Source organism: Pelobates fuscus, chromosome 6 (genome assembly GCF_036172605.1).
Source record: "Pelobates fuscus isolate aPelFus1 chromosome 6, aPelFus1.pri, whole genome shotgun sequence".
In the NCBI taxonomy this organism is placed as follows: Eukaryota; Metazoa; Chordata; class Amphibia; order Anura; family Pelobatidae; genus Pelobates; species Pelobates fuscus.
This window is the reverse complement of record NC_086322.1, coordinates 293,143,080-293,165,862: the sequence shown is the minus strand read 5'-3', so window position 1 is coordinate 293,165,862 and position 22,783 is coordinate 293,143,080. Positions and strand designations below refer to the sequence as shown.

The window sequence follows — 22,783 nt, the reverse complement described above, 5'->3', positions numbered from 1 at the left end:
ATGTTCATTTTTTTAAATGTATTTTTTTCCTCTCTCGCATTTTAGGATTTTGTTAATATAGGGATCATTCTCTGTATACACACCTTCACGGAAAGTGGTTTGCACTGGTGCCCAGGAAGTGCTTTTTCTGGAGAGGCTAAATTGTAAATTCTTCCTCACCCAGACAAACAGCATTTTAATTTGAAGTGAGTTGTTGTGTAACTTTTACACATATATTTGGAGAAAGTAGAACATTTATTTTTATGATAGAATGCACTTATTGTTGAAGGTCTATGTCTGGGAAGAAGACTCCTTTTTATGTCAGCAGTTGTAATCTGTAAAAGGAACACCAGGACTCCCCAAACCAACTGAAATAAGTGCAGCGGACCCCAGCCCCACAGAAATGTCCAGTAATTCTGATTTAGAAAAGATGTTCCAGTGCACTTTCATTCAATAATCCATGGATTTTAATTGAAACTATCCCTCACACCAGCAGCCTTTTGGGTCTACACTGAGCCTTTGTCAGGCCATGTCGGTGTAGTTCTGAAACTTTACTGTGTGGGATGGCTTCAATTTAAATCTACTGAATTAAGTTGTGCTAGACCATATTTTCTCAATCTAGCATTTGTCAAACCGCATTAAGTACATTTTTAATTGGCAGTGATCCATTTCCCACCCCCCCAATACTGGCACCCATAAATACACAGATTTGCACAGTTCTATCATCTAATTCCCTGTGGTCATACCCCATTTCTAAATCGTTGTTTGATCTGAGCAGTCCAATTACCCAGTCATTCACCAGCTCTTCATCATTAATATCCAGAACTTGAAAACCACCTAAACAGTGTTTGCAGATTGTTTCATAGACCCTAATGTAAAATGTCCCTAATTATGCTATCACAAAGTTCAATATTTATTTTATAAATTTTTTTCACCCTCCTCTTTTGATCCATGCAGCTGCAAAATATTTTAAAGGGATTCTATAGTGTTATGAATGCAAAGTTGTATTCCTAACAATATAGAGCTTTCAGGTCCTCCCCTCCCTCCCAGGCATGTAAAGGGTTTTTAAAAAACAAACATAAAAAAAAAAACCTTTAGTCACTTACTGCTCTGCCTCATCCTCAAGCTCATTAAGCCCTCCCTATAGGAAAGCATTGCCTCAATGGTTTCCTATGGGGATTTCTTGGACTCTGGATGTCCTCATGCAGAGCGCGAGGACATCCAGCGTCATTTACACGACCTGCATCCCTTTGCATCCAGGAAGTGCCTCTAGTAGGTGTCTGATTAACAGCCATTAGAGGCGGTCTTAGTCCTGCTAGGTAATCATTGCAGTTTCTCTACACTGCAATGATTTTACATTGCAGGGCTAAGTGGGACAGGGACGCTGCACCCAGTCCACTTCAATGCGATGAAGCAGTGTGGGTGACTATATAGTGTCCCTTTATTATTTAAATTGATACATTTACTTTGGTGCCATCATAGAATACCACTGTACTAGTAAAACTGATAACTTGTGTATAGGGCAGAAAAAAAAGCAAGCAATTTATAATTCGGTTTTTACTTGAAGTTCTGTTGCAACAACATAGAGCTCTTTTATTTATGATTTCCTCTGTAAACACTGTTTAGCTGACAATCCCTATTCCTGGCTTCAGAAACAGACATTTTTAACCCCTTAAGGACCAAACTTCTGGAATAAAAGGGAATCATGACATGTCACACATGTCATGTGTCCTTAAGGGGTTAAATTCCTTTTATCATTGTGAATTGCGTTTATTTCTCCTTTTTAGCGCTACGCTTTTTAGAGGCATTAGACCAGACTCCCATAATCCTGGGCATTTTCTGTGGTCCAAGGCTTAAGACCAGTGAAATAAAAATACGTTTTGTCGTTGTGAAAACACTATATAAAACGAGTCTTACGACTCTGCTGCAAATACTAAGAAATCGGCGATCTGAGCTTTTAATTCATGTTTCTCTTTCCCTGCTTATTTGTGTGTGTGTTTACTCCTTCAGTGGAGCGCATGTTTTGTTTGTTTTTATAAATTCTCCGTACTATTTTTGCGCACTTCGTTCCCGCTGAAAATAGCGAATGTCTGGGTGTCCTAGCAGGAAACAAAAGTGCATTCTGCATTTGTTTAATAGTACACATAGTCTGTATCTCTGTTCTACCTGAATTGCTGCACTGCAAACCACGTGGCTGCTTACGTAGCCTTCTTCGCTCTGAGTAATGGAAGGGGAGATTAAATTCATATAACCATACATTGTGCATCATGGTAAATATGGCTTGAAAAGCCCTCTTTATTTCATCAGCTACCTATATCCCTTTGTACTGGTGCTTGTTAATGCTTATGGACCAGTCGTTCAATCTGTTTACGGTGTACATTTAGGAAATGTCTAATGCTTTGTGCTAGAAGTGTATAGATTAGGAACACTCACCCTGAAGTGTGCCTGTTATAGCTATTGACTGCTTGTCTCAGGTACAGAGGGATACAGTAAAAATATAAATCTCAGAATTGGTTTTGCCCTCTTAATGGAATGGTCCAGTCATGGTAAAACATTTCCACTTTTAAGACATTTGTGAACTTAATTCCCGTGAGGCTTAACCATCCAATAGGGCAGCCAAGCATCATGGGAAATGAAGTTCAGAATCGTCTAGAGTGCCAGGATTAACTTTGACGGCTAATAAACCCTCGCAAGCACGTAATCCACTTATACCTGTTACCCAGAAGGTGGTGGGATTTACAGCAGGTTGTGTGTGGTGCATGTCGGTAAGGGATAATATAGGTTGTATGAGGGGTTGGTAGTGCTGGGCAGGCTGTGGGTGACGTTTCCCCTCCAAAACGTACGTGTATGTATATATTCTTAATCTAAACATATTGAACTAATAGCACAAAGTAAAGATTTTCTATATTTCTACCGTAAACACTGGTTCGATCTAAGCAGGAAAGGCAAGAAAGCTGCTTTAACAGGAGTTAGAACGCAGTAGCTCATGCCGTTATTGACCGTGTTGACTGTAGTTTCTGCTGCGGTTAACAGAACGCGCAGCGCCTATTCCCACGCCCTACCTGCCTGCTGAGTATCCATCGCCTTCATTTATCATCTAACATCCTTATTCATAGCTGTGTGTTACCAATCGATCACTGTGCGACATATTACCAAAGCATTCAGATTGTGAAGCTATCTTTCTCACTGAAGGCTGCAAAAACCCAAGACAAGGTCTTTAATATCTGCTTGGCAAAGTCAATGCGATTCTTTATACAACAGCGGCCAAGCTTGGCACCCAGATCGCTGTCAACTGCGTTTTCCTAACCGCTTGCTGAGCATCATGGGAAATGTAGTTGACAAACCTCTAGGACGTCAAGGTTAGAGATGGTCCTCTAGACCTGTGGGTTATCTTTGTATAATTAGATTGTAGCATGTACTCTGATATATATATTTGTACTCTGTACCGCTAATGCCGCTGTGGGTGGAGAGTGGTAAAAGCTGTCAATCTCCCCCAACAAGTTACTGGTTGATACAAAATTATGTCAATAAAGCATTTAATAGGAAAACAAGTCTTTTATTTATTTTTTTCCAATAGTACAGTACTGTGAAATGAGCTGTCGGCGTACATGTGCAAAGCCCAATATTTTATGTTTACATTAAATCCTATAGTGAGCGCAAGTTTACTACAGCATTCTCAATCTGTGTTGTACTGCTTGTTTTGTTTTGTTTTTTTGTTTTTTCCCCTCTGTGTTTTTTTGAGACTATTTCATAATGACTGCATGAATGGTAGCAGTGACGTAGTAATAGAAATGTAAGCTGTAATTCTTGTTTTGAAGAATCAGAGAATGGTAAAGAGAGCATATTTAACTAAACAGACAAAACAGGTGACTTGAAATTTGAATGGAAAATGTGCATGTGAGCTGGTCCCGTGCTGGGAGATCGGCCGCCTCCCCCAGGCCTCATGCTCTGCTCTATTGTAGGCCGCATGGTCATTATGGGTCGTTCTGCCTCGCATCGGTGCCGGTGCGGCACCGTTCTCTTACTCATGTTATCGTGAGTAGATCCCTGGTCTCTGAGTTGCTAGCGTTAAGGGGTCGATCTATGGTAGTGTGTTTGTGCTCTGTATTGCAGGAGCACTTAGAGTGTGCGACCGGCCATCTTGGCTGTCTGGCCCCGCCCCCCCTGTTGACACGTTTTGCAGTCTCACTGTTCAATTATCTGCCATTTAGGAGTTCATTCACTTTGTTTATGCAGCCTAGCCACACCTCCCTGCATGTGACTTGCACAGTCTTCCTAAACTCTTCCTGTAAAGAGTCATCTAATGTTTACACTACCTTGTAAATTCTGAATTTATTATCTCCTGCTCTGTTTATAGCTTGCTAGAGTGCTTCAACTCCTAAATGGCAGAGAATTGAGCAGTGAGACAGCAGAGGCATTATCTATACACCGAAACAGCTTCATTACACTAAAGGTATTTTGGTGACTATAGTGTCCCTTTAAAGAAAAATCCTTTGCCTAACTGCCACTCCTCCACACTTTTTTTTGACAGCCGTCTGCACCTTTTGGTCAGGTTGACAGTTATCTGACCCAATGCTGTCTATTTTGCAACCATCTGATCCTTTTCAAGATCACGTGCTCTCTCTGCCTGCAGCATTTTCTATTACAATATCTTGGAAAGGAACACACATGTTTTGCAGATGTTATAGTCTTGTCCTTTTTTTTTTTTTTTTTTTTGCCTTTTGGATCAACAGCAAAAAACAGGTGTGAGGAAGGCTGAACTTGATGGACGCAAGTCTCTTTTCAGCTATCTAACTATGTAACTATGTAACTTCAGCGTGGCTTGTCTTGTTTATTTATATCTGGCTGCTACATTCTGCCTGCAGTGTTTATAATTGAATGAGTTACACCAGTTTCCCCCAGGATCCTTAAAGAACAGATTGAAACATACAAATTCCGTTATTTCCTGATAGTTTTTTCAGCGTTGACGCTTAGCCCTGTCAATGTGCAACATCCAACCCCTTCCCAGGGCCATTGTAAACATACATAAGACATAAGGACTATTATGTCTTCTATAAACCACCACTCGGCGGTAAGAAAAAAGGCATGGTCTACAGAGGGTCTCGCAGGATCCACCATAGATGACGTGCCAGGAGACCACTGGGGTAGAACACTGAAGTGCCAGTTGAGTGCCACCCAGCTTCAGATAAACAGCTTTGGGTAAGGTGCCTCAGCCTGGGCCCCCAGCGGCAGTGCCAAACTAGGCAATGGCCACAGAAGGTGAAAGTCTCTTTAGGAGTAACTTTGAACACCAGGTACAAGACCCCTTTCATGCGCAACATAATTTGGAGTAGTCTCTTCATTCTTGTGGACAAATTGAAAGTAAAGCTATGTTTACTTTTTTAAATTACTTCGTCCTTCCTGGACTTTGGCATAGAATAAGCTGCATCTAAGGGTGTCATTTTGTATAGGTGTCACCCCACAAATCCTGCAATCATATCCTGCTCCGGTTGGATGTAGACCGCTTTATTTTGGGGAGGGGGGGGGGACTGTATGCAAAGTATGAAGCAAGCCTGCAGCAAGGCATCTTGGAGTAAGTATATCCTTTAACCCCTTAAGGACACATGACATGTGTGACATGTCATGGTTCCCATTTATTCCAGAAGTTTGGTCCTTAAGGGGTTAATCCTTTTTTATTTATTTTTTTGACAAGTTCATTTTAGCACTGTACTGGGCATGTTTCACGATGAGTCAGAAAAAGGAAAGGACCATTTAAAATTAGCGTAATTTCACCTTTATCTTGGTCCGCCTCTGGCAACATAAAGAGGTCAGCAGGCCTTTGTTACCATGACTCACTGTGTCAGGAGAATTCATTATTAGAAATGGTGTTGGCTCACGAACATATTCATTGTTCGAAGTTATAAAGATTCAGCTTTGAATCAGAATCTGGTTGAATTTACAAGATTCCGGACCTAGAATTTCTAGTCAATCACAGCGGAGAGGTCCACAGACAGACAGTCCTAATAAAGCCATGTCCACTGTTTTTGGATCAGACCATGGTGCTTTTCCTCGGTAATCGGGCAAACTGTTAGGGTCACGCTGAGTGCCAGATCTCCTCAAGCGGCTTTAGAACATGCGGTTTCTGCAGCACTGAGGAAGCCGTATCCTGATCCTGCCATTAATTGATTCGCTGACGGTATCAGCTGACCACTCTCCACCAATGTATGACATTCTGTGTATACGCGGAACTCTTTGTCTGGACTGGCTAATGACACCCCTTTGGGTAAAACTCTGTTAATGATCAAAAATCACACTATTATTAATTTATTTTTTTAAAGTGGTTGTTTTTATTTTCTAGTTTATTTTTCGTTATTCAGAATTAATTTTTTTTATTGACATTTAAAATAAATAAAGGATTTTATTGATTGTTGTGGTTCCTCCAACCCAGAGATTCTACCCTCTCCTTTTCTGAAGGGTTTTTAATTTCTACATTAAAATACCTAAACTCCGTATGTGCAGGGTTTTAATAGCAAAATACTGCACATACAGACCCCAGGTACTATAACCACTTCAAAACACTGGAGTAGTCTTGGTGCTTGGAGAAACCCATTTAAACTAACTGGGTTATTCACTAAGAATTCAAAGTAAATATAAAATTTAGCGATAAAACGTTCCAACACAGACTTCACTTAGAAATTTTTTACTTCTATTTTGTGCTAAATTTTGAAATTCACTTTGATTACCCAGAAATGATGACTTTTGTAAATAACCCTTATAGTTCCCTGCTGACAGACCACATACTATTTTGGATTCATTCACTAATCTGGCCCTTGTGATATATTAAAAAGAGAAGTGACGGGGGCGGGGCCTGGCAGCCAAGATGGCCAGACGTGCTGCAGCTCGGCTCCTGCACAAACAGGCTGAAAAAAGCCAATTTTCCTCTGTTAGCAAACTACAAACAACTGTGCCTGAGCACCAACCTAAAGCAGCTAGGACCGGCAGCACCAGCAAGCATGAAACACGCTGCACAGCCGTGCCATCGAGCAGTTTAATCATGGGGCCTGAAGGGAATAACAGCCAGGCAGTCGGGGGAGGCGGACGATCTTCCGTCGCCGGGGGGCGCATCTCTCCGCAACAGCCCTGATACCCCGCAACCCCCCCCCCCCCTCTGGACCGGTGGGGGATATCCCGGTCCCCGCTGGGGAACCCCATCTCTCTGCACCCTCTGACTCTCCCACCGGGCTGGAGACCGCATGGTGAGCCTAAAATGGCCGCCGACCCGTGGATCTTACAGGCCCAGAAAGTCGCTGGCAGCCTGAAATGGAGGGAAGGCTTTGAGGCTCGATTTGACCAACTCTGCCAGGAGTTCTGGGCGCGCATCTCTGACAGACCACTCACCTCCAGCACACAACCACTGGAACATCTACCATGCCCTGAGCTGAGGGCCCAAGCGGTGACACAGCAACCCAGCCACCCAAGCGCCTGGAAGTCTCCCAAGCATCCTGAGCGACCCCAGACCTATACCTGCACCAAGCGACGACGGAGATCCCCTGGAAAAACAACAGGAAAAGGAGCTCAGGTGGAAAGAAAGCAGAAGCACAGTCCCTCCCCAGCAACCTGCAAGCCTAAAGTCCAGCCTGACATACCGACCTGCCTGAGAGAGAAAGAGGACACTGAGTTTACAGGGAATGGAGCAGGCTCAAGGCGACCTCTTTGTGGCATAGGCTGAAATTAGTCTGTCCAGCATGAGACCATAGTGCAGCTAAGTCTGTCCTTTCTCTGTGCCCTTAGATTAATACCCAGCGGCTACTAAGCTACTGAATAGATTGAGAATTACCTTTTTATATTTACTCACTTAGTGTCAGGCTACAAAGCATGTCTTCATTAACCCTTATGCATATTCTCTTGCTGACACATCTTGAGCTCACCTGTTTAATGTTTCAATAGCATGTTACCTTACTATATTTACTCACTCAGTGTCAGGCTACAAGCATGTCTCCATCAACCCTGATGTATACTCATTCACTGACACATCTTGATTTAACTTGTGAAGAAAAAAAAAATGTGCAGTTATCAATTACATGCCATACTGTCCTGTCTCTTGAAATGTTTATGTCTGCCGTTGTGGCATAACAAGCATGATTGTTAATCTTTTTGCGCAACAAAAATAAAGAATTAAAAAAAAAAAAAAAAAAAAAAAAAGAGAAGTGACCATTTTTGACTCCGATAGCTGAGCTGGGTAAAGAGAGTTGGGGAATTTTTGGGGCCTATAACTTCCCTGTCAATTCTCCCCACTCTCTGATTCAGTGAATATCCCCACTTGTCACTGGGGGGATTTGGTCCCTCCGATGAGCCACTGCTCAAGGTAGGTAGTGATGGTTATTCATTCCGTGTAAAGTTCAGACAGCCTTCGGGCTAATTCACTCCATTGACATTCACTGCTACTGCATTGGTTACAGAATTGCACAAAATTCAGGATAAAATAAGCAAACTGTGACTTCATGTATCCCCCAACTCGCATATATGCATAGAACACACACTTACGCAGCTTACATACAGACAGAATGACATACAAACTCAAACTCAAAAACTCAGGTATTGGTGATCATTCGCTAAACTGGTTTCGATCGTATGTATCGGAACGCTCACAATATGTGTCCATTTCTGACAGCGACTCCCTCCCTCTCCCAGTCACGTGTGGTGTTCCCCAAGGTTCCATTCTCGGCCCCCTACTATTTTCATTATTTATAAATGATCTGCCTAATGTCTGCAAATCCTCAAATGTACACATGTACGCAGATGACACAGTAATCTATGCGAGCAGTTCCGATCTACCGCAGCTTGAGGCTGTGCTCCAAGACCAGTTTACAGAGGTAGAAAAGTGGATCGCAAAAAACAAACTGTTCCTGAACACTGACAAAACTGTCACAATGATCTTTGGAACAGTACCTAAATTACACAAATTACACAATTCCCACCTATCCATCAAAAGAATTTCAAATGGCACACTGACCGCAGTCCACTCTTTCAAATACTTGGGTATGATGTTAGACCCCAATCTATCTTTTGGCCTGCACATAGAAAACCTTGCATCTAAACTTTATCCAAAACTAGGTGCCCTGTACAGAAACAAATCCTGCCTAAGCCCTTCAGTAAAGGAAAAGATTGTACAGCAAATGCTGATGCCAATCATTGATTATGGGGATGTAGTATCTGCATCGCAATCCCACATTAATAAACTCAACACATTGTATAACTCGTTCTGCCGATTTGTGCTACAATGTAATTACAGGACCCACCATTGTGACATGCTAAAAGAACTAAACTGGATGTCGCTGGAATCCAGACGCACCCTTCATCTTTCCAGCCTTGTGTTTAAGAGCTTTTCTGGAAAACTCCCACCCTACCTGAACGCAATGCTTTCCCCAGCTGTTCCCACTTCCTATAACTTCCGATCCAGTACCAACACTTTACTTAGTCTACCTCAATATAAAAAGAAAGCAGCCCGATCCTCCTTCTCCTACAGAGCACCGCATTTGTGGAACGACCTCCCGCACAAATTAAAATCTTCCCTAAGCTTAAAGTCCTTTAAGAGATCCTTCTCTACATACCTCAAAACAGAATGTACGTGTCATGGTTGATTATATATTTCCTACCTGTTCTATGTTAAATGTTGTATATATTGTATATTTTGTATTTTATTGTACACTAACTGTAACAATGCAATGATTTGTGGACCCAGGACATACTTGAAAACGAGAGAAATCTCAATGTATATTTCCTGGTAAAATATTGTATAAATAAATAATACAGATTCTCACACACACACAAACACAAACACAGCTACATCCACTCACAAACACAATGCATGCAATGGCGGGGGGATTTATAATTTTTTGGCCAAATTGATGTTACAGTTTTTTATTAAATGTGTCAGTCTTATTAATCTGTTACTTCTTTTGCACCCTCTCATTTTTGACTATATGCCATTATTTTTTTTTTGTTGACAAAAGTTTTTAATACCACTTTTTCCAACACAAGACTGTTCTGTTTCACTTCTCTCTTTTCTGCCACTCTAAATTTGTTGGTCTTCAGAAAAAGGAAATTTCTGTGAAAATGGTCAGAGTTCGCTATTACGAAAACTGTCATTTTTTTAGAACCTTTTCATAAATAGGAAGAATTTAATTACATAATTGAATCGACACTTTTCAAAACACATTGATAAAATGCCCCCAATGTTTATTGCAGCCTGCCTCGTTTAGTCATCAGCAACCCAACCATTCCACCATAGAATTCTGGGGGCTGGCCTATGTGGCTAGGGCAGATACCAAAACCACCTCACTATCCTACCGGAAGGGAACTTTAAACAGCAAGCAGCCCCATAACTTGCACTCACTGCTAGCGTAGATCGGAGGGTGGGGTATACATCCTATGGTGGGCAGCAAAATGCTGCCCTGTCAATTATCGCCTAGGTCTCATGAACCCACCAGGACCATTGCAGGACCGGCCCTGCTCGAACGCAGCTTCGAGATGATGATGCATCATGAATTGCAACACAGAAGCACTGCATAAGGCCGAAGGTGATGCAATACATCTGCATAAAAATTTTTTTTGCAAAATTTAGGCCGAAATAGCTGATTTGGAAAAATACAAATCTTCATCTTGGCTGAAGTTGCAGCCTGTGTCATTTTAGAACAATTAATGTCATTTAATTCAGTGTTTAGAAAACAATCACCATTTTATCACCTACAGCTATCTGAACGTGAATGAGTAAATACTGAGAACGCAGTTTCGTTCCAATGGGCCTGAAAAAACCTTTACGTCATTTATTTACACACAATTAAAGAGTTATTGTGTTAATGTCCTTTCAATACCAAGGATATGTTGCAGAAAAAGCTTTATCTTTCTACTTGGGAAAATGTGTAGACTTGTCAGATAAAAAAAATTAAACTTCTTAAAATTTGAAATAAGAAATATGATATATTTTCTTAATATAGTGTCTATTTTGGAAAATATATTAAATTACATTGTTAATTTTGGTTTAGATATCAACATTTATTCTGACAATTGCAGAGTAGGTAACCAGCCAGCAGAGGGCATTATAAAACATAGAATCTAAGTTTACACCACATCTTCACGAAGTTCCCTGGTGGTCTAGTGGTTAGGATTCGGCGCTCTCACCGCCGCGGCCCGGGTTCGATTCCCGGTCAGGGAATGTGATTTTTTTTTTTTAATATAATTTAATAGTGAAATAATGTTATCCCAAGTTATTACGTGCAGTAATGGTATAATGGTTAAATTAAAACCTCACCAATCATACAAACAGCAACAATACATTTACAATTCCATGTTAAAGAACAGACATGATGTATTGTTGACTAATCTCTTGAATTGAACGTTCTGATCATGAAAATTCCTACCTTGCATAAAACATTTATTTTATTATTAAACTATTATGCTCATTTTTTCCCTTGCCAAAACAGGGCTCAGTCATGAAGTTACTGCTTAAAAAATAATATTAATTTTAAATAAAATGTGATTTATTGCAAAGTGTTTTGTTTTTTATTTTGTATTTCTGAAGCTTGCCAGAAAATGAATTTAAATTAATTTTATTTCCAGTTTCTTGGCATTTCTTGGATTAGGTTTTAAAGAAACATACAGAGATTAGCCATCAAATCACTGACTGTTTATCTTGGGCGTAATAAGAAATGCAGAATATATATATATATATATATATATATGATGTTTAAGAACCTTTCCTGCGGGTATATTTTACGAGTTGTTGCTGTTAAAAATGATTACCCATCTAGAATCACAGGCGTAGTTACAAATTAATAGAGTATTACCGTGTATAGAATTTTTTTTTATTATTCTGCACATGCATTTATGGACAAATATGGTAATCGTAAAACTTTAGTCGAAGTTATATAACCAGCACAGCTTAAAGAAAAAAAATAAAGACTAAAGTCCATCGAGTTCAAATGTTCACTTTTCCCTGTAGCTGCTGTTGATCCAAGTTATGGTAAAACCACCAACAGTACACTTGACTCCCAAGTGGAAGCCACATTCCTCCTTGGAAGAAGAAACTGCTAAAAGGGTACTCTAAGCACCATAACCACTACATCACTCAGAAGTAGTTATGGTGCCATCCCACAGTAAGCTGCCTATACATTTATGAATGGATTGGCACTTACCTGGCTCTGTTGGGTGCCCGCAGTTCTTTGTATTTGCATTGATATGATAAAGCATACATTTGTGCTCCTGCATTAACAAAATCAATTTTGTGCATTACTCATTGGCTTGGAGTGTCCGCACAGTATCCGAGATGAGATGAAGTGGTCTGGGTGCCTCTAGTGTCCCTTTAATAATCCTCATATCAACTACTGCAGCTCTGTCTCAAATCACATCTTTTTTCTTTAAAATGTTTTATGATTTTGATTAAACAACCACTTTAGACAGAGAATCCCATATATATATATTTTTTATTACATGTACTGTAAATAACCCTTCCCTCTCCTATAAGTTAGCGCAATTTTGTAGATTTGTCTTATGATGGTGAGATCAGTCTCTGCTTCTTTCCAACTTCAACCCTACCCTCATCAGAGGAGAAGAAAATGAATGCTCTGTTGATGCCCTGTGCGCAGTCACAGATCTGTTAGAGACATTTTTGTTAGTGTGATTCTGGGGTACAGTGCTAAATTGCGTGTAATATCCAGGGGTATTTAATTGTTTTGTGAATACCGGGCTGGAATGATGGCGTACAATGACTCAAAACACCACAACTAAGGCCCCCATCATGGGAGAAGAGTAAGTACTCTGGTAAGGGGCCCACTAAAGCTGTGGGGTCTGCATGGGGCCCTGTAATATTATACGGCCCAGTTATATATTATTATGATGTTATTATTTATATAGCGCCAACAAATTCCGCAGCGCTATAAATATCTCCCCTATCTGGGCTGCATTGCAGATTGAGGACCAGGATTTCTATTGGACTGCACTTACTGCTTCCACTTATCTCGTGTGCAGCAGCTCTGGGAGATTGTGATGTCATATGATGTCATCCTAGCTGCACTGGAGTTAGAGGAGCATACTGCAGTCCTGGAGCAGACTGATCCCTATTCAGCCCCAGGCCGTCAAAAGAGTGACCTGCTGCCAAATAAGGCAGCCAACTAGGGCTGCCTATACAACGAACGTTGCTGCAACACGACAGCAAAGGATATAAAGCCCGGAGTTTCACTACAAGTGCAGCGAGAGTTCAGGGAAAAGGACACCCCAAGGTGCATCTGTAGACTTAGCGCCGTGCTGCAGTTTCAGTAAGTTGTCAATCTGTTAACAAATGGTTTGCCTATTTACCATGGGAAGCAGTAGTGGTTATGGTGCTTGGAATGCTCCTTTCATCATGTGGTCATGGTGCACAAGCATAGCCATCAGTACAGGGGGGAACATTGCCCCCTCTGGCTTGTGCCTTGCCCCCCCCCACCAATTTTCATGGCTGTTGGGGATCAAAGAATTCCGTCTACTGTATGTTACCTCAGCAATGTTCTGGTACACACCCCTGCCTGTATCCACCCTGCTACCATTACTAATGTGATTTAGTGGTGGATATTTTTAGTGCCCCCCCCCCCCCAATTTTGACTGTGGTATATTTTGTGCCCCCTGTGTACTGTTCCTAGAGTTGTCATTGTGCACAAGTTCTCCCTTTAGCCTGATCCTCCCCTGCTGGCGTTGCGCCACATCACTTTGTGTGGAGGCATGTATCGGAGGATGGGCTAAGGGTTATACATAGGTCAGCACTGGGGGAGGGGCATGACGTCACTGGTCGTCTGTCGCCAGCATACTATGCGAACTTACTTACGGAAACTATGCACAGATTTAACGTTAGCAGCTAGGAGCCTTGCTTCCGGGACTGGCTAATGACGCTGGCTCTGCGGTAGCAAAGGACGCATCTCTTTATATGTGTTTGTGTCGCACACGGACTGCAATCACCATCACTAAGTGGTCATGGTGCTTGGCGTAACCCTTCACATTCCCATGGATATATTAAACGGCATCTAAATAGAGAGTCAGCTCCAGTCAGTCACTCTGGGCCTGCCATGAATAAATGGTTATAATAAAATAATAATAAATTATCAATGATTATTCACACCCCCTCCCCAAACAAATCATAAATAATATTTAATAATAAAGACCCTATCTCACTATATATATATATATATAAATGTGACACAGTGACTGTCTGCCTTCCTTAATAATAATAATAATAATGAGTCTCCACGCCCCTCCCCCCCCCCCCCAGGTCCGCGCGTGCACGCGGCAGCTCTCCATCACTTCCGGGAGCGCGCTTGCTGCGGACTTGCTGACGTCACTTTCAGACGTGCGCACGCACCGCCCCCTCTGCGTCTGAGCGAGGAGCCGCCGGGAGACGTGACGGTGTCAAACCGGGAACGGGAGAGGTGAGGGGCCCCCGGGGGCCACAACGGCCGCCCGCACCGTGTTATACACAGAGAGAGGCTGGGGATAGCTATATGTATGGCAGTGTGTTATACAGAGAGAGGCTGGGGATAGCTATATGTATGGCAGTGTGTTACACAGAGAGAGGCTGGGGATAGCTATATGTATGGCAGTGTGTTACACAGAGAGAGGCCGGGTATAGCTATATGTATGGCAGTGTGTTACACAGAGAGAGGCTGGGGATAGCTATATGTATGGCAGTGTGTTACACAGAGAGAGGCTGGGGATAGCTATATGTATGGCAGTGTGTTACACAGAGAGAGGCTTGGATAGCTATATGTATGGCAGTGTGTTACACAGAGAGAGGCTGGGGATAGCTATATGTATGGCAGTGTGTTACACAGAGAGAGGCTGGGGATAGCTATATGTATGGCAGTGTGTTACACAGAGAGAGGCTGGGGATAGCTATATGTATGGCAGTGTGTTACACAGAGAGAGGCTGGGGTATAGCTATATGTATGGCAGTGTGTTATACAGAGAGAGGCTGGGGATAGCTATATGTATGGCAGTGTGTTACACAGAGAGAGGCTGGGGATAGCTATATGTATGGCAGTGTGTTACACAGAGAGAGGCTGGGGATAGCTATATGTATGGCAGTGTGTTACACAGAGAGAGGCTGGGGATAGCTATATGTATGGCAGTGTGTTACACAGAGAGAGGCTGGGGATAGCTATATGTATGGCAGTGTGTTACACAGAGAGAGGCTGGGGATAGCTATATGTATGGCAGTGTGTTACAGAGAGAGGCTGGGGATAGCTATATGTATGGCAGTGTGTTACACAGAGAGAGGCTGGGGATAGCTATATGTATGGCAGTGTGTTACACAGAGAGAGGCTGGGGATAGCTATATGTATGGCAGTGTGTTATACAGAGAGAGGCTGGGGATAGCTATATGTATGGCAGTGTGTTACACAGAGAGAGGCTGGGGATAGCTATATGTATGGCAGTGTGTTATACAGAGAGAGGCTGGGGATAGCTATATGTATGGCAGTGTGTTACACAGAGAGAGGCTGGGGATAGCTATATGTATGGCAGTGTGTTATACAGAGAGAGGCTGGGGATAGCTATATGTATGGCAGTGTGTTACACAGAGAGAGGCTGGGGTATAGCTATATGTATAACAGTGTGTTACACAGAGAGAGGCTGGGGATAGCTATATGTATGGCAGTGTGTCACACAGAGAGAGGCTGGGGATAGCTATATGTATGGCAGTGTGTTACACAGAGAGAGGCTGGGGATAGCTATATGTATGGCAGTGTGTTACACAGAGAGAGGCTGGGGATAGCTATATGTATGGCAGTGTGTTATACAGAGAGAGGCTGGGGATAGCTATATGTATGGCAGTGTGTCACACAGAGAGAGGCTGGGGATAGCTATATGTATGGCAGTGTGTTATACAGAGAGAGGCTGGGGATAGCTATATGTATGGCAGTGTGTTACACAGAGAGAGGCTGGGGATAGCTATATGTATGGCAGTGTGTTACACAGAGAGAGGCTGGGGATAGCTATATGTATGGCAGTGTGTTACACAGAGAGAGGCTGGGGATAGCTATATGTATGGCAGTGTGTTACACAGAGAGAGGCTGGGGATAGCTATATGTATGGCAGTGTGTTACACAGAGAGAGGCTGGGGATAGCTATATGTATGGCAGTGTGTTACAGAGAGAGGCTGGGGATAGCTATATGTATGGCAGTGTGTTACACAGAGAGAGGCTGGGGATAGCTATATGTATGGCAGTGTGTTACACAGAGAGAGGCTGGGGATAGCTATATGTATGGCAGTGTGTTATACAGAGAGAGGCTGGGGATAGCTATATGTATGGCAGTGTGTTACACAGAGAGAGGCTGGGGATAGCTATATGTATGGCAGTGTGTTATACAGAGAGAGGCTGGGGATAGCTATATGTATGGCAGTGTGTTACACAGAGAGAGGCTGGGGATAGCTATATGTATGGCAGTGTGTTATACAGAGAGAGGCTGGGGATAGCTATATGTATGGCAGTGTGTTACACAGAGAGAGGCTGGGGTATAGCTATATGTATGACAGTGTGTTACACAGAGAGAGGCTGGGGATAGCTATATGTATGGCAGTGTGTCACACAGAGAGAGGCTGGGGATAGCTATATGTATGGCAGTGTGTTACACAGAGAGAGGCTGGGGATAGCTATATGTATGGCAGTGTGTTACACAGAGAGAGGCTGGGGATAGCTATATGTATGGCAGTGTGTCACACAGAGAGAGGCTGGGGATAGCTATATGTATGGCAGTGTGTTATACAGAGAGAGGCTGGGGATAGCTATATGTATGGCAGTGTGTTACACAGAGAGAGGCTGGGGATAGCTATATGTATGGCAGTGTGTTACACAGAGAGAGGCTGGGGATAGCTATATGTATGGCAGTGTGTTATACAGAGAGAGGCTGGGGATAGCTATATGTATGGCAGTGTGTTACACAGAGAGAGGCCGGGGATAGCTATATGTATGGCAGTGTGTTACACAGAGAGAGGCTGGGGATAGCTATATGTATGGCAGTGTGTTACACAGAGAGAGGCTGGGGATAGCTATATGTATGGCAGTGTGTTACACAGAGAGAGGCCGGGGATAGCTATATGTATGGCAGTGTGTTACACAGAGAGAGGCTGGGGATAGCTATATGTATGGCAGTGTGTTACACAGAGAGAGGCTGGGGATAGCTATATGTATGACAGTGTGTTACACAGAGAGAGGCTGGGGATAGCTATATGTATGGCAGTGTGTTACACAGAGAGAGGCTGGGGATAGCTATATGTATGGCAGTGTGTTACACAGAGAGAGGCTGGGGATAGCTATATGTATGGCAGTGTGTTACACAGAGAGAGGCTGGGGATAGCTATATGTATGGCAGTGTGTTACACAGAGAGAGGCTGGGGATAGCTATATGTATGACAGTGTGTTACACAGAGAGAGGCTGGGGATAGCTATATGTATGGCAGTGTGTTACACAGAGAGAGGCTGGGGATAGCTATATGTATGGCAGTGTGTTACACAGAGAGAGGCTGGGGATAGCTATATGTATGGCAGTGTGTTACACAGAGAGAGGCTGGGGATAGCTATATGTATGACAGTGTGTTACACAGAGAGAGGCTGGGGATAGCTATATGTATGGCAGTGTGTTACACAGAGAGAGGCTGGGGATAGCTATATGTATGGCAGTGTGTTACACAGAGAGAGGCTGGGGATAGCTATATGTATGGCAGTGTGTTACACAGAGAGAGGCTGGGGATAGCTATATGTATGGCAGTGTGTTACACAGAGAGGCTGGGGATAGCTATATGTATGGCAGTGTGTTACACAGAGAGAGGCCGGGGATAGCTATATGTATGGCAGTGTGTTACACAGAGAGAGGCTGGGGATAGCTATATGTATGGCAGTGTGTCACACAGAGAGAGGCCGGGGATAGCTATATGTATGGCAGTGTGTTACACAGAGAGAGGCTGGGGATAGCTATATGTATGGCAGTGTGTTACACAGAGAGAGGCTGGGGATAGCTATATGTATGGCAGTGTGTTACACAGAGAGAGGCTGGGGATAGCTATATGTATGGCAGTGTGTTACACAGAGAGAGGCTGGGGATAGCTATATGTATGGCAGTGTGTTACACAGAGAGAGGCTGGGGATAGCTATATGTATGGCAGTGTGTTACACAGAGAGAGGCTGGGGATAGCTATATGTATGGCAGTGTGTTACACAGAGAGAGGCCGGGGATAGCTATATGTATGGCAGTGTGTTACACAGAGAGAGGCTGGGGATAGCTATATGTATGGCAGTGTGTTACACAGAGAGAGGCTGGGGATAGCTATATGTATGGCAGTGTGTTACACAGAGAGAGGCTGGGGATAGCTATATGTATGGCAGTGTGTTACACAGAGAGAGACTGGGGATAGCTATATGTATGGCAGTGTGTTACACAGAGAGAGGCTGGGGATAGCTATATGTATGGCAGTGTGTTACACAGAGAGAGACTGGGGATAGCTATATGTATGGCAGTGTGTTACACAGAGAGAGGCTGGGGATAGCTATATGTATGGCAGTGTGTTACACAGAGAGAGGCTGGGGATAGCTATATGTATGGCAGTGTGTTACACAGAGAGAGGCTGGGGATAGCTATATGTATGGCAGTGTGTTACACAGAGAGAGGCTGGGGATAGCTATATGTATGGCAGTGTGTTACACACAGAGAGGCTGGGGATAGCTATATGTATGGCAGTGTGTTACACAGAGAGAGGCTGGGGATAGCTATATGTATGGCAGTGTGTTACACAGAGAGAGGCTGGGGATAGCTATATGTATGGCAGTGTGTTACACAGAGAGAGGCTGGGGATAGCTATATGTATGGCAGTGTGTTACACAGAGAGAGGCTGGGGATAGCTATATGTATGGCAGTGTGTTACACAGAGAGAGGCTGGGGATAGCTATATGTATGGCAGTGTGTTACACAGAGAGAGGCTGGGGATAGCTATATGTATGGCAGTGTGTTACACACAGAGAGGCTGGGGATAGCTATATGTATGGCAGTGTGTTACACAGAGAGAGGCTGGGGATAGCTATATGTATGGCAGTGTGTTACACACAGAGAGGCTGGGGATAGCTATATGTATGGCAGTGTGTTACACAGAGAGAGGCTGGGGATAGCTATATGTATGGCAATGTGTTACACAGAGAGAGGCTGGGGATAGCTATATGTATGGCAGTGTGTTACACAGAGAGAGGCTGGGGATAGCTATATGTATGGCAGTGTGTTACACAGAGAGAGGCTGGGGATAGCTATATGTATGGCAGTGTGTTACACAGAGAGGCTGGGGATAGCTATATGTATGGCAGTGTGTTACACAGAGAGAGGCTGGGGTATAGCTATATGTATGGCAGTGTGTTACACAGAGAGAGGCTGGGGATATCTATATGTATGGCAGTGTGTTACACAGAGAGAGGCTGGGGATAGCTATATGTATGGCAGTGTGTTACACAGAGAGAGGCTGGGGATATCTATATGTATGGCAGTGTGTTACACAGAGAGAGGCTGGGGATAGCTATATGTATGGCAGTGTGTTACACAGAGAGAGGCTGGGGATAGCGATATGTATGGCAGTGTGTTACACAGAGAGAGGCTGGGGATAGCTATATGTATGGCAGTGTGTTACACAGAGAGAGGCTGGGGATAGCTATATGTATGGCAGTGTGTTATACAGAGAGAGGCTGGGGATAGCTATATGTATGGCAGTGTGTTACACAGAGAGAGGCTGGGGATAGCTATATGTATGGCAGTGTGTTACACAGAGAGAGGCTGGGGATAGCTATATGTATGACAGTGTGTTACACAGAGAGAGGCCGGGGATAGCGATATGTATGGCAGTGTGTTACACAGAGAGAGGCTGGGGATAGCTATATGTATGGCAGTGTGTTACACACAGAGAGGCTGGGGATAGCTATATGTATGGCAGTGTGTTACACAGAGAGAGGCTGGGGATAGCTATATGTATGGCAGTGTGTTACACAGAGAGAGGCCGGGTATAGCTATATGTATGGCAGTGTGTTACACAGAGAGAGGCTGGGGATAGCTATTGATACCGGAGAAACTGACGGAAGCCAAGCACAGAGAGATGGACACAGGTTTCTTCAGGAAGGAAGAGATTCTTTATTGGATCACCGATCGGGACTCAGAGGGACTAGCGTCACCAAAATACAGCAAAGTCTGAGTACTGAATACATAGAGTACATTCCTTATATAGCACTGTAGCTCCTCCCACAATTAACTACACCCACACATACCCTTAACCTATTTAATAAATAGAGTCTAAACTCATCCATCCGGTCTAACCACGTGGCTCATCTGATACAAAAGAGAGGGACGCGTAATTCCAGTTCTTACATTCCTGCACCTGGTCAGTACAGTGATAACAGTATCTTAGCTACGTGTAATTAACTAACTGATACTACAAACACATATACATACATATGCCTTGTGGCAATCTTAGCCTGCTAAACTTGTATTTTACTGGAATTACATCACATTCCCCCCTTTGATGCCTCTGATATTTCACAATTACTTGAGGCATCACTTAACCTTGGTTTGCATATACCTCAGGTTACCATGAACCAGACCAGACTTATCTTATGATGTGAATCTTTTAACACTCATCTTCCTGCATTGGTTCTCCTTGATCTAGAGCCTTATACTTATATATCGCCATTATCTGTGCAGCAGCCTTCCTCTCTGCTATACTTCCTATCAGGCTTTGCACAGACCTAACTACTAAGGGTATAAGACACGGTAGGAGTAGACACAACAGTAAAATCAGTAGGACTCCACCTACCACTGCCTTAAGCCCTCCAAACCACTCATACCAGCTACCAAACCAACTACTTGGATTGTACCCTTTCCATACCTGAGTAGGCACATGCACTAGTTTAACCATATGGCTAGTAAGCTCAGCTATTGCTTGCCCTTCGTCATCTATTTGAAGACAGCAATTGCTCAGGTTAAACTTCCCACATACACCTCCCTCTACTGCCAAAAGGTAATCCAAGGCTAATCTATTTTGGTACACTGCTGTCCTCATCCTGGTATTATGCTTCGCTAGAAGATTGAGTGCTTGTGAGGTCTCATTAGTAATAATCTCAACCACCGCCTGTAATCTTATAATACGGTTGAGCATATAAATTGGGGTTCTATAACCAAAGGTACCATCTTCTGCCCACGTGGCTGGCCCATAATAATCTATGATACGCTGGGGAGGCCATTCATTATCTTCCCAGGTGCCTATCTCTAAGGGTCCCCTTTTCTTCCTATGATTCACATCATACACTTTAACACCTAAAGTCTCACCTGTTTCAATCGGTAACAAGAAGAAGGATGGTTTGAGCATACCCAACACACATGCCCCTTCCCAGTCCTGTGGCAACTCCGAATAGGCTTTCTTACCACAGATCCAGTACAAATTTGCTGGGGCTCTCCAGGTAGATGTGATGGATAAATCAAACCACACATCCTTTAAACTGGCATATCTAGCAAACGGGTTAGATGGTTCTGAGACATTTGAAGCCGACCACCAAGTTGTATTTTTAGTATCATCATCATAAGCTTTTTGCCCTAGACAAGTTAATTCTCCTACAGAAGTATTATACATTATTCCTTTCCTTGCTATGCAAACATAACCTATGATGGAGGTCTTTAATCTCCACTCAGATTTACCTCTAACACTCAAATGATAATCGGCTTGTGTAGATATTAGTTGGTCAACTGCCTCAGAACCGGACATTACCTCCTTTGCTTCCCAAGGCCATTGGTCTCCCATGTTAGTACCTCCACACACATAGCAGTTGGTAACATTAAGACTACCGGCAATACTTTCAGCTAGGTCAATGAACAGGTTTTTAGCGTTATGGGGGATCTTATTATCTATACTCATCTCTTCATAAAAGGAATGGTATACTTGATGAGTCTGGGAGGATACCGTATCAGTCTCTATTCCTATAAACAATAATGTCCCAGGATCTAAACCCGTCCCGTATATCTGAAACCCAAATAAATTTCCATACTTATCTAGGAACTTGTCGGGGTTATTAATAAGTATATGGACTGGGTTGCATTCCATAGACTTACAATAAGGGCTAGTCGGCAACTTAGTCACTATCATGTCTTTATCTACTGTCTGTCCCCAAGTCGCCCACCCCACACAAGACCAATATGGACAAAAGTTATAGTCTTTATTTGGGCATCTAGGACTCACATATTTATTTTTACTACTGGGACAAATATATTTATCATTAGACCCATACGTCCTCTCCCATCTAAGATCCCCACATACATTCCACGGTTTTCTACCACTTGATATCGCCTTACATGCATCAAATAGCAGAACACCCGAAGAATGTACGGATTCTAACACCGTCTTATTAATTAGGGTCCCCTGAGGATCTCCATTCCTGAGAGTCAACCAAATTGTACGAGGTTGATACTCTGGACTGAAGCACTTAGGTTCTCCTACTCCTAAATGGCACACACTATAGTCTATATTTAGGTATCTACATCTTGATACCTCTCCTTTACATTCGTATTGTGAATGCCAAATTAGGGTTTGGGAAATATGGTTACCTGTTCTCGTAGTCTTAATGCATACCTCACAGCTAGGAGTGTCGGTACCTCTACCTTCCTGAATATAAAAACACATATAAATAAACACAATCAAAAGCACATCTTTCGCCGTCATCCTCAGTCTTCGTCCGTGCGATGGAACCTCAGCTTCCAGGATGTGAGGGCTGCAGGGAATGGAGTTCTG

At 43.1% G+C, this 22,783-nt stretch overlaps 1 protein-coding gene and 1 non-coding gene across 4 annotated transcripts in view; both read left to right on the top strand.

Annotated features, from left to right (window-relative positions):
- Nucleotides 1-11,101: 11,101 nt before the first annotated feature.
- On the top strand, nt 11,102-11,173 carry TRNAE-CUC (transfer RNA glutamic acid (anticodon CUC)). Its single transcript has one exon. It is a non-coding gene; the product is annotated as a tRNA-Glu (tRNA).
- A 3,154-nt stretch (nt 11,174-14,327) lies between these two features.
- DNAJC5 (DnaJ heat shock protein family (Hsp40) member C5) overlaps nt 14,328-22,783 on the top strand; it is a 39,957-nt gene continuing 31,501 nt past the window's right edge. For all 3 annotated transcript variants that reach the window (XM_063459463.1, XM_063459466.1, XM_063459462.1), the window contains exon 1: nt 14,328-14,411. The gene's annotated coding sequence lies outside the window, so the exon portion shown is untranslated. The remainder of the gene's footprint in view (nt 14,412-22,783) is intronic.